Genomic DNA, 18,276 nt, shown 5'->3' on the forward strand with positions numbered 1-18,276 from the left:
AAAACAGTTGAAAGAACTTACAGCCTTACGAGTCTCCCTCATACTTGAGATATGATTTGAAGGTATCACTGGTAAGCATCAGTAATAGTGACCACTACATATTTACAAGAGAACCTATTGAACGAAAGACTACTGGTTTCAAAAACTTGGACTAAGAATGCTTGGACTAAGAATGCAGGAAATTACAAGTTGAAGTGCAGTGTTATCCTGGACTAAAAGTAAGAGAAGTTGGCAAAATAAATGTACATAATTCCCAGAAAAAGATTTCCTGGAAAAATAGTGAAAAGTGTAAGTATGATTTTTCAACCCAAATTTAACTCTACAAGTTTAAGCCCATTTTCTTACAATGTGTTTAGCGAATTTAGGTTACTAAAAGGGACTCTGCTGGCCAGAGGGAGTGCAGTTTCCCATCAGAAATGGGCTCCCTCATGGCTATGGGGTGGCCCCACAGCTACCACGCCTCACTTGCTAACCCAGCACTCAGTGGTGCCAGGCTTTGGTTTATATGAAAAAACTGAGAGGAAAGAGAACATATGAGCACAGAGAAGTTTCGGAGAGAATGTTGAATTGGAGTCTCCACAGTGATCAGATAAGAGAACAGAAATACATTTTATATTGACTGTCAATTCTTGGTGACTCTAGCCCAGAAGTCCCTCTGTAATTCCCCAAACTGATTTAGGAGCTCCTTATTGTTCAAATGCTACTCCATGAGTCACTGGGCAGGGACAGCAGACCCAATAATGTGGGCTTTTGAAGAACAGGTAAAGTTAGAAGGTTTTGCTGGAAGAAAAGATAACTAGTGGATAAAAAGAAGTTTTGGTTTTGGCCTGTCCATGATGGAAACCATGGTTTGCCTGTGCAGTTTGTCCCCAAATTGTGAATTTTCAGTGGTTAATAGATTACTAAGTGACACCAGATGTAACATGGATTCATTACAGTCCACACTGCACAAGGACACCTCCGCTTAGACATCTAAAAGCCATCTCAAATTAAATTCAAAACTGAACTCCTGATCTTTTCACCAAAACCAATCTTTCCATCTCAGCTGATTACAACTTCTTTCTTCCAGTTGCTCAGGCCTGAAGTCTTGGAGTCAGTTATCTCAGTCCGTTTGGGCTGGTATAACAAAATACCACAGAGTGGGTATCTTATAAACAACAGGAATTTATTGCTCAGACTTCTGGAGGCTGGAAGTCCAAGATCATGGTGCCAGCATAGTTGGGTAGGGTCCTCTTTCTGGTTCATAGCTGGAGCCTTCTCACTGCATCCTCGTCTGGCAGAAGGGGTTAGGGATCTCCCTGGACCCTCAGTTACAAGGCACTAATCCCGTTCATGAGGGCTCCACCCTCATGACCTAAGCACCTCCCAAATGCCCCACCTTCTAATACCATCACATTAGGCATTAGGATTTCAACATATAAATTTTAGGGGGACACAAACATTCAGATCATATCATCATCCTTGATAATTTTTTTCTCTCATAGCCAGTTTGTCAGGGAATCATTAGCTCTACCCTCAAAGCACATTTGGAATTAGATTACTTTTCACTATCCCACTGTTCCCACTCTGGTCCTCATCATCTCTGCTCCTGTCTCCCATCTGGTCTCCCTCCTCTACCTCCCATTTAATGGGTTGAATTGTGTCTCCCCAAAATACACGTTCAAGTTCTGATACCCAGTACCTGTGAATATGACCTTATTTGGAATTAAGGTCTTGGCAAAAGTAATTAAGATGTAAATTAAGATGATGTCATACTGGATTAGGGTAGGCCCTAAATCTAACTACTGGTGTCTTTATAAGGAAAGAAAACACATAGATACAAAGGAACACGTAGAAAAGAAGGCCATGTGACAACCAGACAGAGATTGGAGTGATGCAGCTACAAGCAAGGAACACCAAGGATTGGTAGCAGCCACCAGAAGCTCAGGAATGGCAAGAAAGAATTCTGCCCTAGAGACTTCAGAGGGAGGGTAACCCTGCCAACACCTAGATTTTCAACTTCTGGCCTCTAGAACTGAAAGAATAACTTTTTTGCTGTTTTAAGCTACCTGGTTTGTGGTACTTTGTTACAGAAAACCTAGGAATTTATAGCCCCACTGCAGTCTAGTCTCGACATGGCAACCAGAGGAGTTCCTTTAAAATATAAGGCAGATCATCCCACTTATTCACTCAAAAGTCTCCAGTGATTTCCCTCTCCTCCCAGAGAAAAAGCTGAGAGCCTTACAAAAGCCAGGAAGGTCCTACAGGACTGACTCCCCAGTGATGCCGATGACCTCATCACCTACTATCTCCAGCCACACTGGACTCCTTGTGTTCTTCCAACACTCCAAGCACATTCCTGCAGAAGGGCATTTGCACTGGCAGTCTCCTTGCCTAGAACATTCCTTTCCCAGATTTATGTATGACTAGCTGTCTCACTAGTTCAGTTAAATGCCAACTCCTCAGTAAGACCTAATATGGTTACCTAAAATTGCAAATCTCCCCCACCAGTTCCAAAGCTTCACAATCTCCTTTCTCCTGCTCTCCTTTTTCTATCTCTGAAAAACATTTATCACCGTCTAGTGTATCATACAATTTACTTAATTATCATGTCTATTTTATATTGCCCATCTCCCCCTACTAGAAAGTAAAGTTCATGAAAACAGGGATCTTTATCTATTTTAACTGATATATCCCCACACACACAAAGTGCCTGGCACACTATAGCTGTTCATCCAATATTTTTAGGATGAATGAATAGGAAAAGGCAACATGACACAGCAGATGTGAGGGTTTGCCAACCTCTGATCTCTGCTATTCTTAATCCCATTTTTATTTAGATCAAGTTTTCAGTGGTTAGATAACGCCTTGAGGGTTCCGGCTAAAAGGCAGTATCCTCACTTTCTCGTTTTTAGATAGGTATGAATAGAGTGTTACCCTTGGTGTCTTTTTCATCAAAAACTGCCACCAAAAATGAACGTAGAGGAAATTCCAAAAAAAGTAAACCCCTGCTACTACTGCTTCCAAAATATCCTTGTTGAGGAACAAAATGTTGAAAGTAAGAATTAAATGCTTCAAAGGTTCTACTCATCTTCCCAAAATACAGGCATCACACTCCTTTCCATCTTAGTAGAATGGGCTCACAGAAGCTCTATAATTTGTATAGTTAAAAATTACCGAATAGCTTAGGGGTGCAGATTAGAAGTTCTAGGCATTGGTGTCTATGAAATCATCATAGGCTAAAACACTTAATCCTTTGAGCCTAAATCCAAATTGCAAACTACCCAGGAAAATAAATGAGATCATATATCTGCGACTCAGATCATGTTCTTATCTGCCAAAAATGCCTCTGAGAAGAAGGATGTGTGTGCGTGTGCACATACACAATACACACACACGCACACACACACAAGCACACTCTCATTCCAGCAGCAAAATTACTTTGAAAACATTAATACATATTAATAAAAATGTAAAGACAACAGCTGTTTAAATTTCAGATAAACTGTGGACCATTTTTTACCATTTAAGTCATTGAGAGTGCTGTGCACATAATTGAACAAAAACATGGTCCAAAAAAAATGCAAGTCGGCTAAAAAAGGAAGTTAAAGATTTGAGTTTAAAAAAATTTATCATAAATTATTAGTTATCTTGCCTGGTTGCCGAGGGAGATGCTCTGGTTAATATGTGTTCCATATGTGAATCAGTAATTTAGACTATCATAAAATACACTTAGTACTCTAAAAGAACATCCCCTTTCTTTGATGAGGCAGTTAAAGGTTTTTCAAAATACTTCTGGGCCTTATAGTCACCATGGTTAGCAAGAAATATCACTTAACTACAATCGTATGCAAGTGCCAGCTAACAGAATTCTGACAAATACCAGAAGGTTTACTATAGATGAAATTCAGGGTTACCCAGAGAGATATTTACCTTGTCATGTAGACCTTCCAAGTTTTATTCATGTCAAGACTTGGACTGCTCTAAGTGCCCGTCTAAATATTATACAACCCAGAGGAGAAGCACTTAAAGCCGCGGGAGAGGGTGCAGGAGTGAGGTTGGACCCAGGGCTGAGGCAGGCATCCCCTCCTTCCTGCCTCAGTGGGTCATGCCCAGGGCAGCAGCAGCAGAAGGGGAGTGACTGGAGAGTGCCCGCGCAGGAGACGATGCCTTTTCCAGTTACAACGCAGGGATCACAACAAACACAGCCGCCACAGAAGCACTGTGGCACTACCTCTCCCATCAGCTTAGCAGTCCCCAAGGAGACTGACTTACACAGGAAAGAACTGAGACGCTGAAGCCTTTTGGGGTTTTTGAAGAGGAAGAGGAACTGCAGCACAGAATTTTAATTTGGGGAAAATTAAATAACCTGGTAAAAGAGTGGATACAAGAAATCAGTGAAAGCAAGAATCTTCCACAGTCTGTAATTGAAAATGTTGGGGGAAAAATTTTTCCATTTGGATCTTATGGATTAAGAGTACATACAAAAGGTGCCAATATTGATGAGTTGTGCGTTGCACCAAGACATGTTGATTGAAGTGACTTTTTCACCTCACTCTATGATAAGTTGAAATTACAGGAAGAAGTAAAAGATTTAAGGGCTGCTGAGGAGGCATTTGTACCAGTTATCAGACTGTGTTTTGCTGGGCTAGAGATTGATACTTTGTTTGCAAGATTAGCACTGCAGACTATCCCAGAAGACTTGGACTTAAGAGATGACAGTCTGCTTAAAAATCTAGATATAAGATGCATAAGAAGTCTTAATGGTTGCAGGGTAACTGATGAAATTTTACATCTAGTACCAAACATAGACAATTTCAGGTTAACTCTGAGAGCTATCAAACTGTGGGCCAAACACCACAACATCTATTCCAATATATTTGTTTCCTCGGTGTTTCCTGGGCTATGCTAGTAGCAAGAACTTGCCAGCTTTATCCAAATGCAATAGCGTCAACTCTTGTACATAAGTTTTTCTTGATATTTTCTAAACGGTATGCATTTAGATCATATTAAAACTAAATTGATTGTGGACACTGCAAAAATACATACATACATACATACAGCCCAGAGCAGCACTGCTCTAATCCTCTGTGGCATGTGGCCCCTAGGCTTCTGCTTTACACTTGTGCATGCTACTAGAAAAGGCAGCAATTGGAAACACATTCCCTCACAACCAAAATCCTTCCCATCAAGTAATTACTGGAGACCCATTTCAGAGGCAAAGGCATGACAGTTAATGGGTGCTAAAAAATAAATCAAATGGGATGGAAACAAATGCACAGTGTGAATGAACATACTCCTCAGATGTCAGACTTTGAATAGGCACAAGCAGACAAAACTTTGGGTCCCAGATATTGAGCATGTCCCTTTCCTTCTCTGGGAGGCCACATACTGTCACTTCTGTGCTCAGGCTCTTAGGATGACTTCCTTGTTAATGATAAGTGATCGCCCAAGTTAATGATGAGTGGTAAGTGCAGCTAACTCTATGGTCTGAGACACCACAAAATGCACACCTATTCCACTGAGGAGAGGACATCACTTATACCAGGTCAGCCTGATAAAACTCCATATCCAGTTCTCAAAGCCACTCTGGGTTTGATAAATCCATGTTACTAGGATATAAAGAACATCCATGAGAGCAAGGACTTTATTTTACTCACTGCCATATCCACCTCCAAGAACAGTGCTTTGTATGTAGTAGGCACTTGAAAAATATTTATTGGATGGGTGAATGGCTAGTCTGTTCTACTGGAAACACCTGTAGAGTGGTAAGAAGTTTGAGCCTATGTAGAAATGAAACTCCTCTAGTATCCAGTTAGCTTCCATAAAGCTCAGATTAATGTCAATGCTTCCAAGGCAGCAGTTCTAAAAATTCCATGCTGGTTGTATACTACTTTGGATTTTTTTGTTCCAAGGAAATAGTTCTGATGAACTCATGGACACTAGGATTTGCTCTGGGGACTAAAGGAACAGGCAAGTCTTAAATACAAATGTACCAACCACAACAGCAGAATTCCAGAATGATAATGTCAATAAATAGAAGAGGACTTCGGCAGGTTACCCTCCTGATGGCCCTCAGACTATATACAACACTGTCCCTGCTGGTCCAGTTTCTCTGAACAAATGGTTTTGTCTTTTCTCTGTATCTTGCCTCACAGAGGTTCCTCTCCCTTCTCTCTGTGGTACAACTCTTGATTAGATCTCATTTGAGCTGTCACAATATCATCACAACTGCTCTCCTTACATCTAATCTCTCCTCCCTCTAGTTCATCTTTTATGCTTCCTCCTTTTAAAAACTCTCAGTTCATATTCCCAATATAATGAGATCCAAATACCTCAGGAGGACCCAGAAAGTCCTTCACAAACATGCTTGATCTCCTGACATTTCTTTCTACCCCAGATCCACCACGTTCTTGTGCCCAAATATCTGCACATACTGTTGTAGCTCTGCTGCACCACCCTCTAGTTCCCATGCCCTTTCCAGCTTCCCTGTCATTACTCATGGAATTTCCTGGGCCTATAATGCTTCCACATCTTGTCTACCTAGGGCATTCAGAGTTCAAATATTACATTTTTCCTGGATACCCCACTACTTACCATGCCCTCACCAGCACCCACCCTGTCTCTACAGCCTGACACAGAAACCCTCAGAGGCCACCTGACAAAACTGATCCCCCATCTGTGATCTCAGAGCATTTTTGACACCTCCAGTGTGGTAGATTTTCTCCAAAAATGGTCACCAATAACCTCCCCCATCCCTTTATGTACATGCCACTCCTCCAGTGTATTTTGCACTCCTTGAATTTTGGCTGGCCTTGTGACTTGGTTAGAATCCAGTAGAAGTAACCCTGTGCCAGCTCTGGGACTAAGCCTTAAAAGAAGCCAGACACCAGATAAAGAAGCGTGGACGAGTTTACTATTTGACACAAGACCATGTGGAAGAGAACTAAGGAGCCCCCAAGCCATTCCAGCCACCCCAGCTGAGGCAGCAGACATGAGTGAAGCCATCTTGGGCATTCCAAGTTCCTAGTTCAATGCAGCCAAATGGGTGACCCCATTCAACACCATATGGCACAGACCCACCAGCTGATAACTGATAATTGTTGTTTCAAGGCAGTAAGTTATGGATTGGTTATTTCCCAGCAAGGTAACTGAAACATTTCCTATGGTATATTATAGTTACATGTTTATATGTCTAATTCTCTGCAGCAGGCTAGATTTTCCAAAGGTGATTGCAGCAACATCTCCCATACTCTTCTGCTGTATCCTTGCTATTCTGCCTTCAAGAGGTAAAGTCCAATTTCTCTCCCCTTGAATTTGGGGTGTCCATAGTGACTTACTTGTAGCCACAGAATGTGGAAGAAGTAACAGTGCATGACTTCCAAGGATAGTTCAAAAGAGCTCTTTCAACGTCTACTCTGGTCTCTTGGAAAGCTCTCTCTTTGGATGCCCCTCTTAGGTGTTCCTTTTTGGGGGCAGCTTCCATGCTAGAGAAACTAAAGCCACATGGAGAGGCCATGTGTAGATGTTCCAATCGACAGCTCTGGCTGAGCCTACACTTTGAGTTATCCCAACCCAGACACCACATATGGGAGTAAGGAAACCTCTGGATGATTCCAGCCTCAGTCACTCAAGTCTCTTCCAGCCAATGGAATGTTCCCAACCGAGTTCCCAGATATCGTGGGACATAGAGAAGCCTACTCCACCATGCCCGGTCTGATTTTCTGAGCCACAGAATCTGTGAGCAAAATAAAATGGTTGTTGTTTTATGTCACTCAGTCTAGGGCAATTTGTTACCCCAAAACAGGCAACTGGAGCACCTCCCAACCAGACTCTGGGCTCCTGGAAAGTGGGGAAACATTCAGTCATCACTGTATCCTAGTTTATAGTATGATACCTAGAGGCACAAAAGAGGCTCTCACCAAATATTTATTGAGTGCAATTGAAAGGTTGGAATGTCTACTATCTTTTTGTTTTTAATGTTCAGCTTTATGGAATTTTGGAAATCTACACATTTGGACCAAAAATAACAGAGAAAATATATCTATGCATTAGGTTCATCATACTATGTTTTGAGGATTCTTACAGAAATGTCTCTTTACTTTTCCTTTCTTCATGGTATGAAATCCTATGGGAGGAGTTGGACCTGGTATTGCGAAGCAAACTGAAACAGCACAAAATAGAGGAAAGTATTCAGTAAAAAGGAAAATCAATCCAATTCAGCTAAGTGCAAGTCATTTGTTCCCTTTTCCAATCAAAGTGTCTATCCTGTGTTCCTCTGTTCCATTTTACACAAGGGAAAAAATTTCTAAATGCCCTGTGTGCCCATGATTTTCCTCTCCTATCAAATCAAAAGTCAATACCCAAATGCTACTCAACATAACTCTGTAATTTCTTTGGCTCAATAAGATGTCTGTAACATTGAAAAGTTCTTTTAAAAAGTGTATCTTAGAGACCCAAAAAGTGGTGATGTGTTTCCTGGTAGCACACTAATTTCTTCGTTTTCTGGCTTTGTCAAGGAAAGAGATGCTCAGAGTAAGTGAATTTTCCAGATAGCCTCCCCCAACTCAGAAGACCTTACTTAGAAAGTCTACGAACTCTCCCAACACAGGGAACTGGTCACCCCTGCAGTACCTTGGGCTGAATGAATAAGGCCTGGTCAACCCTTGTGTGTCAGTAAATGCTGGGCTATAGCAGTTTCCAATCCTTAATTGCATAAAGGCTGAGGGTTGTGCACGCAAACCCTTAGCGCCCCCTGGAGCAAACCCATCAGCGACTAAGATTCCTCCACGGAAAGTGGCAGGTACGAAGCAAAATCCACATTTAATAACCTTACCCTTAAGTTTTAACACTATTTATTTACAGACACTAGAATGGTGGAGAACTGGTCCCACCGCCCAAGGCTTCAGGCTCCTTTTAACCCTTGGCAGCCCAACAATGGAAGGGTCAAAGCTTTCTAGCCGCACTGATCCAGATCCTGTCAAAGGTACTATATCTGAGGCCCCTGAGATGAGCAAAAACGATTTATTCTCCCCTGTACAGACTTGATGTTTCTACTTTCACCATGATTCGCTCAGTCACCGTTCTTACTGACACCATTAAATGCTTAGTTTCCAACTTGATTTGACTTGATTAATTTATTCACTCACATATTCATCCGTGCAGGATTTATTCAACACTCACTATGTGCCAGGCCCAGATTAGACGCTAAAAATAGAAAGATGAACAAGACCCGCTCTCTCATCTTAGGAAACTCACCAGCTAGTAAGGATGGGAGACAAGTAAACAAATGATTGGAATATTCCACAACAAACTACAGGCTGGGGGCTATATCCGACCAGCTGCCAATTTTTGTATGTAACATTGTATAGGAACCCAGACACATTCGTTTGCTTATATATCAACTATGGTGGCTTTCAAACTGCAATAGCAGATCTAAGTCATTGCACTGAAGACGCTGTTGCCTGCAAGGCCAAAAATATTTGCTCTTTGGCCCTTTACAGAAAAGGTCTGCTGACTGTACGATAACAGAGATCTGTTCCATATGCAACAGTCCACAGAGGCAGGGATGGGTTGCCAAGGAGCGCCTGCGGAGAGCGGAAGCACGGAGGATCAGCCGGGAATCAGGGCAAAGGCAGAGGATAACATGCAAAAAGGGGAGGGGGGCTTCTGAGAATGGTTAGGTCATGGGGGGAGAACAAAGGTGTGGAGGGAGATGCAGCTGAGAACGGAGAGAGTGCAGGTCTCCGCAGGCCATGAGGAGGCTGTGTTGGATTCTATTCTGTCAACAGTGGAGGTTTTCTATAGGGTTTTAAACAGAAGAGGCAACAGAAAACAGATTGAAAAGAGGTGAGCCGAAAAACCAATGAAGATTGCATTGCATTGGTCTAAGCCAGAGATAATGACTCAGAAATAAAAAAGGCAGTGGCAGCTGGATGGAGAGGAGGATTCAAAGGTCTCGAAGAAGACAAATGAACCAACGTTAACGTATCACATACATTCAGTGAACACTCTATGTGGTGTAATAACTGCGGTGGCTGAGTAATAACTGCTCTGTTCTAATCCATCCCTGAAAGGCTCAGACAAGGACCATCCTGCACCTGTGGGGCTCAAAGAGGAAAACCTTTGGTCAGCCTTTTAAAAAGAATTATAGCTAAATATTGTTCGATGGCCCCTGGTGAAATGAGTGGAACAGGTGACTAGATTGTTGACCACAGGAAACTTCTACTCATTATTTGATCACTTCCCCCCCACCCCCGGCTTGCTTTTCCCTCGATGAGACCTGCGGAGCAGGCAGGTGGGTAGGACACCAGGTGGCAATGAGCACAGGCTTTGTGTCCAGATTGACCTCAAGCAAGTCCTGAAACATTCACTTCATTGCTCTGTGCCCTTGGGCAAGCTCCTTAGCCTTTTGTATCTCAGGATCCTCATCTGTAAAATGAAGATAAAATAGGCTAAGAATGGCCAAGTAGGTGATGTATTGGTAGAAGAATTAGATAGGACAGCACAGGCAGAGTGCTTAGCTCAGGACTAGTCGAAGTGAACACCAGAATCCTTTAGATCTCAATCAACAGAGAAGCCTCAACCCACCTCAACCAAATAGATGAGATCCCATTTCTACTGGCACCTAACACAACTGAATAACCGAGGAGCTGAGTACACTGTTTCATGTCTGTTTTCCAAATAGAGTGAAGGCTCCAAGATATCAAAGTCCATGACTCCACTGGCCTGCTCGGAGCCAGCACAGTGCCAGGGACATGGTAAGGGGCCAGATATATTTGTTGAACAAATAAGAGAGTGGGGAGAAGAGGGAGGAAGGAGGGGGAGAGGGAAGGAGAGGAAGAGAAGGAAAGACACAGAACTTCTCCCTGTTCTCCCTCTGCAACATCACTGCCCCTAAACCTGGCTGTTCAGAAAGGGAGGAGGGTGGGGATTAAGTGGCTCGTGTGGATGACATGCACCTCTGATCCTTGAAGCCACCTTTTGAGGGTCCAAAGTATTCAGACCTTCTACCCAGCTGGGAGCAGCTTCCTTGAACTTCATTTAGCAACAGGCAGTGAATATCTCAAAAAAGGCAGACTTCCCCAGGCCTGGGAATGGAGGGACTGATGAACCAGAAATTCTGGCTGCCAAGGGCCAGGGACCAAGGCAAAGCGGGGCAGAGTAACACTGTAGCTCAAGGGACACAGTTCAGAAATTCATTAAAATCAAATCCTCTTATAAGCAACTTTATTTTTTTACAAAATTTGGGCTTCTAGAAATCTCAGCAGGAGGCCTTGGATTTAGCAATCTGGGTTCATAGCAAATGTGGACTCTAAGGCAGAAAACTCAAATCTAATAATGCTTAAAGCACCAAAACAATTTTTAACCACTCTAATGTAAATCTTTCCAAAATATATTATGTGTCCCCAACCATGATAAATAGAGTAAACATGCCACAACTTTTCTTGGTGACCAGAATCACGATAAAGAGTGCTGGTGACTCTGCCGAGTTATAGGCATTGTTGATTATTTCTCTAACAGCCCAGACTTCTAAACTGTTCTCATCTGTAGGAGTTTTGACTGTCTTTCTTGACACTTTTCTTTAGGTGGCTCCAATAGGCCTATTAAACTGTTGCGCCTACACCAAAATGCACCCAGAATGTTCTACTTGATACTTCTATTTCTACTAACCGTAGCTGCCTCTATTTTCCTCTGCTGCTTCTCATGTTGCTATGGACAGTCTGTAATTCTTCCCATTCCTTGCACTACCCATCTGCCGCCCCTCCAATCTCTGGTTAAAACAAGGAGAAAGCTACAACTTTCCAGAATAAAGAAGAAAACCCACTATCATATGTCAAATTTCAGTTCCGGTCTCTAGAGTTATTGATACTGGTGTAAACTTACATTTACGTATAGAAACAGATGGTTGCCTATGGGACTATCTATAGATGTGTCTAGATACATGGGTCAGTATGCACTCATATATATCAGCACACCTGATACATATGAGTGCAGCAATGACATTCTAACAGCAACCAGCACAACTAGGACATAGATCATGGTTTCTAATACTATTCTTCAGTAAAAGGAACAAGGGTTCCTTGGAGAAATGGTTGATTCTAGAGCTCGAAATATATAGTATGAGCCTGGAGTATCTTGTCGTGCTAGAAAGCAAGAAAACACTTAAAACTTTTAACCCCACAAAACAGGGGCATGTCAAAGGGACAGGGGAACCAATTGAAAGAGCTCCCAATAGACAAAGCTAGGAAACCCTCAGCAACAAAATAGATAAAGTAGTATTAGATTATAATTCAAAGTATAAAGTAAGTGTCCACAAGTCTGTAGTGATATAAATAAATGACTAAATAGATAAATAATTGGGAAATCAAACATACCATGTAGAATAATTCCAAATAATTTACATAGACACTCTACCCTCAAGGAAATTGAGCATAATGCCCCTCTCAAGCATGGACTGCAAGAAGTGACTTCCTTTCAGAGAGGACAGCATAGAAAGGTAGGGTTGAGATAGGCTGCGACCTGGGATCTGGGACCCTTTGCTGCAGTGCTTGCACCTGGACAAGCGTCTGGTCCAGCAACAAAATAAAAAGAAACTATAAAGGACTAAAAATTAATGTGTGCACTGCAGTTTGAGCAAATTCTGGACAATAAGATACAAAGAGACCAAAAAAAAAAAAAAAAAAAAAAAACCCAACTGCCACTTCTGAAGAGCCAGGAGAAAAAGCAGGGTACTGAACATGCCCCTTGCACTCAACACCACCAAAGGGGTTGGCAAAACCACCTAAGACACCCCTCTGGCCCGACCCCTGGACACACCCCTATCCTCGTCCCATATAAGGAAACAGCTCACCTCCCACAGGGGAGCGAGCAAGGGAACCTGTTACTTGTTTTCACTCCCCCCTGCTGTGGCAGGGGCCCCAGTAAAGCCTTGCCTGAATTTCTCGACTGCCCTCTTATCAATTTCTATTGATTGGGGAAGGCCAAGAACCCTGGTCTACTGGTATCAGGGGGAAAGTAACTTTACAGTGGAGAAACATGACCTCAGCCAAGTGATGCTGATAATATGTACCCTTGATATGATGTGATAAGGATGGCCCCTCCCCTCTGCAGTTTTCATCTCCAACACCCATAACCACAGTGGAATGATGAGAATCTTGTCAGACAAATCCTAATTGAGGAACAGTGTTCAAAACACCTCACCAGGATTCCTCAAAACTGTCGAGGTCATCAAAAACAAGGAAAGCCCAAAAAGTTCACATAGCCAAAAGGAGCCTAAGGACACATGATAACTAAAGGACTAAATGTAATGTGGGATGCCTTGGATCCTGGAACAGAAAAGGGACATTAGGGAAGAAGCAAGGAAATTTAAATAAGCTGCTGACTTTAGTTAACAGTATTAATAATGTGTCAATATTGGTCCATTCATGAAAAGATATGTACTCATCGTACTCATGTAAGATGTGAATAAAAGGGATAACTGGGCCTAGGGTATGTGGGAACTCTCTGTACTATCTTGGCAATTTTTCTATAAATCTAAAACTGTTCTACAATGAATAGTTTTTTTTAAGAAAAATTAAGTCACAGGCCTCCAGGCTTGAGAAGGGAGGGTGAAGGGCTCCACTCCCACAGACCCTGCTGCTCTGGGGATGGGGGCTTTTGCCCATCCAGGTACAACCCCTGCCCTCAAGGTGCTGGCTCCCAATAGTGGATCAGGGCAACCTGCATGCCCTTAGAACATGACTCAGGGCTTGAAGGCTTTCAAAAGTCTGTGCACCTTACCCTTCCCCCTCCCCATATCCTCAAGTCCATTCTCAAGTAGGTCTGTGTCTTTATTCCTGTTTTACCCCTAGGTTCTTCATGACATTTTTTTTTTCTTAAATTCCATATATAGGACATATATACACTACCAAACGTAAGGTAGATAGCTAGTGGGAAGCAGCCGCATAGCACAGGGAGATCAGCTCGGTGCTTTGTGACCGGCTGGAGGGGTGGGATAGGGAGGGTGGGAGGGAGGGAGATGCAAGAGGGAAGAGATATGGGAACATATGTATATGTATAACTGATTCACTTTGTTATAAAGCAGAAACTAATACACCATTGTGAAGCAATTATACTCCAATAAAGTTGTAAAAAAAAGAAAAGTCTGTGCAAACAATTATTTTCCATAAGCACTCTTGTCATATTTATTCTTCTGCAAGCTAACAAGGCTCAGATTCATCAAGGAAGAAAAGTCCACCCAGAAAATGACAAAAACTCATGTGATACTAAGAAGCCAATTGGTCAGAATTTGTTAGGGAAAGACCACTCCCTGTAGTTCTCATTTACAAGCTTCTCAAACTGGCTCCTCAACTAGCTTCCAGCTAAGAAAATGCATTAAAACATCCATAAGACAGTATTAATAAGCCCTCCATAACCAAAATCTGATTGACGCTTATAAAGAGCGAGAACACCAAGTGGTCCTTAAAAGGCAAAGGGAAGGAGGTTGGTCTTCCATAGCCAGCAGAGCCATGAGGTGGGGCTGCTTTCTCCCGGGGCTCCCATGGGTGGGGAGAGCACTAGGGTTCCCCAGAGTGGCTGTGTTCTCCAGAGACGATGTCAAATCATGGCATGACACGATCTGGCTGCAGCAGGGAAGCTGGACTCCAATGAGGAGAACTCTAGACAGGTCAGTGGGATTCAATTCTATTCTTTCCCTCTTTGATTAAACCACTCTACTGCTCCAACCAACAATTTCCTCATATATAAATGAAGAACAATGAAACTCTTATCCTGACTTACCTAAGTGGCAGATTGTGATAATTAATGAAACGTAATCATACAAGCATAAGGAGATATCTGTTTCTTCAAGACATTGAGTACATAATTTTTTTTTGTAGAACTCTTTGAGAAGCAAATCAGAGCTTTAGAGTCAGTGGATGGGTCTTTGTTTTAGCCATGTACTTGACAGACATCCCTCAATCCATGCACTTGTGACATTCACTTCCTCTGGTTATTAATTGCATAAGATCTTATTCATAGACCTCAGCCATGTGCTCTTTTTCCCCATCTTCCAAGCCCTCCTCTTCTTAGTCTGACCCTCTCCCAGTATCCCTGGGTACATCCGAAATACTGAATTAGAATTCTTACCACAAAGACACATCAGAAAGTCTGGTGGACCAAAAATGTCACACTGTAGAGCGTATCATAAATCATCCATGGATGACCTGCCTAGAAACAGGGAGAATTTCTGGTGATTTTGATCTACACCATCTATCTACCTCAGCCACAACCAGAGATATTTAATCTTATTCGTGGGCTGGCATGCAGGGCCTCCGTGCTGTTCATGTTCTTCTGTGCTCATATTCCCCCATTTCTAGGGCTTCATTCTGAGTCTCACTTTGGCAACACCTTCCCTCGGTCCTTAGCTCACTCCACCCCCAGGGTCAGCCTGCACGATCAGGCATGCTCTTGGAAGTGGCCAGGAAATTCCTCTCATACCCATCCAACTGCATCCCCTGCCCCTTTCTTCTCTGCTGTGGTCATTTTGTCTACCCTTTCCCTCTGATACTTTCCACAATGCAAACATGCTTTCCTGTTTCCAGTTTTCTTAGCATAAGTGCAGGCAGAGGTAAGAGTGCTTACTTGAGGGGTAGAAATCGCCCCTAGAAAAGCAGAGGTCAAAGATCATGAAAAAGGGAAGATCTTCCAGCAAAGTTATGGAAGAAATAGAAGGTACCTGGAGTCTGAAGCACAGGCGGTTGAATTTGAGAAGGAGGGAAGGAGGGAAAGAGAGAGGGGTGAGGATAGAGTGGGGATGATATTAAGATGGTTCATGTGCATAGCATTTTAAAATTTTTTAGTGAAAGGAAAAAAGATCCCTGCTGAGACTGTATTTGGGCAAGAATTATGGAAAATAAGAGTAAATTAAGGAATAGCTATTGAGAATGGGATAAAGAACTGATCAGGGGCAAGGGTTAGGATTTCTCCCATCACATGGCAAGTCTCACTGAGACTGGCTATAACTGCCAAGAACCTGAAATGGCACCTCACGGCCATTTGGGGGGGGCTTCATATTATCATGCAGACTTTAAATGTTTCCACAAAGCTTGTTTAAATGGGTCTGTGGCTCAAAAAGTTAAGCCCCATTGCTTTAGACAATCATGTCACTTTTTCTGCCAGAAAGCTTCTATCCTGGAATGTCTTTCAACCATAGAAGAGTTAAGAAACCACCTCTATCTGGATTTGAAGTAAAAGACATAAGGTACTAGGGGGAAAAGTTTACATTCTCATAACTTTCCTTCATCATGGGCATTATTTTGGTGTGTTGCCAAACACCAATCAGCTCTGGGTAGTGCCTGCATTCCAGAACAATTCTGTAAGAATATATTATTCTATGAACAATAAACTGTTGTAATGTTTCTTAGTTCCAATATCAGACAGAAAAGAATACCACATCACTTGTTCACTTGATTATTTTCTCAGGAACCCAGAGTATTTGATTTATGCTCAACTATTCCTATATCTAAAAACAGTTTGGTATTTTATAATCAAGTTTTAATCTTCTAAACTAGATGATTCAGGAAAAATACTTAATCCGTCAAAATAACTCCAAACCATGTGCTTTTCAAATCACCCCCAAAATGGCATTTAGTTTCCATCATGTTTGGCTTTGTAAAAGGCTTGGCAATTTATCACCTTTGGCTTCTTTCTAGTTCCCTTAGCTGTCAATGCTATACTAATGCCATCTTCCAAAGGACCTCTGGCAGGATTTCACAGGGATGTCTGTGGGCTCAGATTAGCAGGAATAACCAATGAATTTATTAAGTAATATCAATCAGCCTTGAACCTTGTTCCCAAGTGCCCATGTAGTTCACCAGAATTCTATCTTTGAACAGGAAATAAGCTTGATGGAAAAAGAAAGGAAACTAAAAGGATTAAGTGCCCACTAAGAGCCATATTTTGCATATATTACCTCATTTAAATTCAGGGCATTATTTATCATACTGTGAGAAAATCATGGTTCAGAGTTTCATAATTTACCTAAGGACACAGCCAAGGATTCGATCTCAGGCAGGTCAGCTTCTTAAGCTCATGGTCTTCCCATCACTCCATTCTGTTGATTCCTACTAATGATTGTTAAAGCAAGAGTAAGCATCTCTAAAAGTCTACTCTAACCAATTTTTACTAGAGATATGACTATATATATAAAATTCACATATATCCCCACTAACACTCAGGGTATGTATGAATTTGGTCCATCAAAATAGCAATAGTTGGGAAATGTGTCTTTCCTTAAACCACAGGTAAAAAGAATATAAAGAAATAAGTTCTAATAACTTTCCAGACTTAGACTGAGGCTGGAAATTTAAGTTCGGAAAAAGAAAAGGCATATCTAATAGTACACTAAATGACTAAAAATAGGGAAAATTATCTCAAAGTAAATGTCCCTATGAAGACAGCTTTTCCAGGGTAAGTAGGAATTTATTATTCATATTGTTGGGAATAACTGCCCTTGTCTTGCTTCTATCTTTAGAATGTGCACACATTGTTGAATATAAAACATGTACAGCATGTAATCTTCTAACATAACTCATGTCTGAAGAAGCAAAATAAAACCACCCCTTCAGAAATTCCTTTCTGGCATCTTATTTTGTTTTTAAGAAATCTGTTTTTAAAGAAATAGAGGGTTTTACTGTTCAACAGAATAATTTCTTTTCTTACTTCAGTTTATCCCTTAAATTATTTGTACTCTTTGCCACAAGAATGAATACATCTTTATCAATAAAAGACTTTTTAAAATATTTACTTCCTATTAAATCCTTCCAAATATTCTTCCATGGATTCTGCAAGTGTTTCTCCTTTTCCTTATTCTTTTAAATGTATTGCCTACACACACTCTTTAAAGCCACCAAATCTGTAACAAGTCCTTATTTCTAATTAAAGAAAGGCTGTCAGTCATTCAATAGATATTACTGAATGTTTACTTTTTGACCAATGCTGGGGCCTCACATTCTTCTCTATTAGCTTCTATTTGTTTTCGTTTAAACACTGACCAAGAGGACACTAATAATTACAAAGTCTGAGATCCAATCCTGATGCCAGATGTGCCAATAATTAGCTGTGTGACCTTGGACAATTTACTCTGTCTCTCTGGGTCTCAGTTTCTTCTTGTCCAAAATAAAGAGACTATGATACTGTTACGGGCTGAGCTGTGTGCCCCCCAAAATTCATATGTTGAAGCCCTACCCCTGGTATTTTATATGTGACTGTATGTGGAGATAGGGCCTTTACAGAGGTGATTAAATAAAATTGAGG

General features: G+C 41.6%; 1 pseudogene across 1 annotated transcript; it reads left to right on the forward strand.

Annotated features, from left to right (window-relative positions):
- The first annotated feature begins 4,145 nt into the window (after nt 1-4,145).
- On the forward strand, nt 4,146-4,992 carry LOC307061338 (poly(A) polymerase alpha-like; annotated as a pseudogene). Its single transcript has one exon. The product of its transcript is annotated as a poly(A) polymerase alpha-like (transcript).
- The last annotated feature ends 13,284 nt before the right edge of the window (nt 4,993-18,276 follow it).

This window comes from Hyperoodon ampullatus (assembly GCF_949752795.1).
Source record: "Hyperoodon ampullatus genome assembly, chromosome: 12".
NCBI classification, from domain to species: Eukaryota; Metazoa; Chordata; class Mammalia; order Artiodactyla; family Ziphiidae; genus Hyperoodon; species Hyperoodon ampullatus.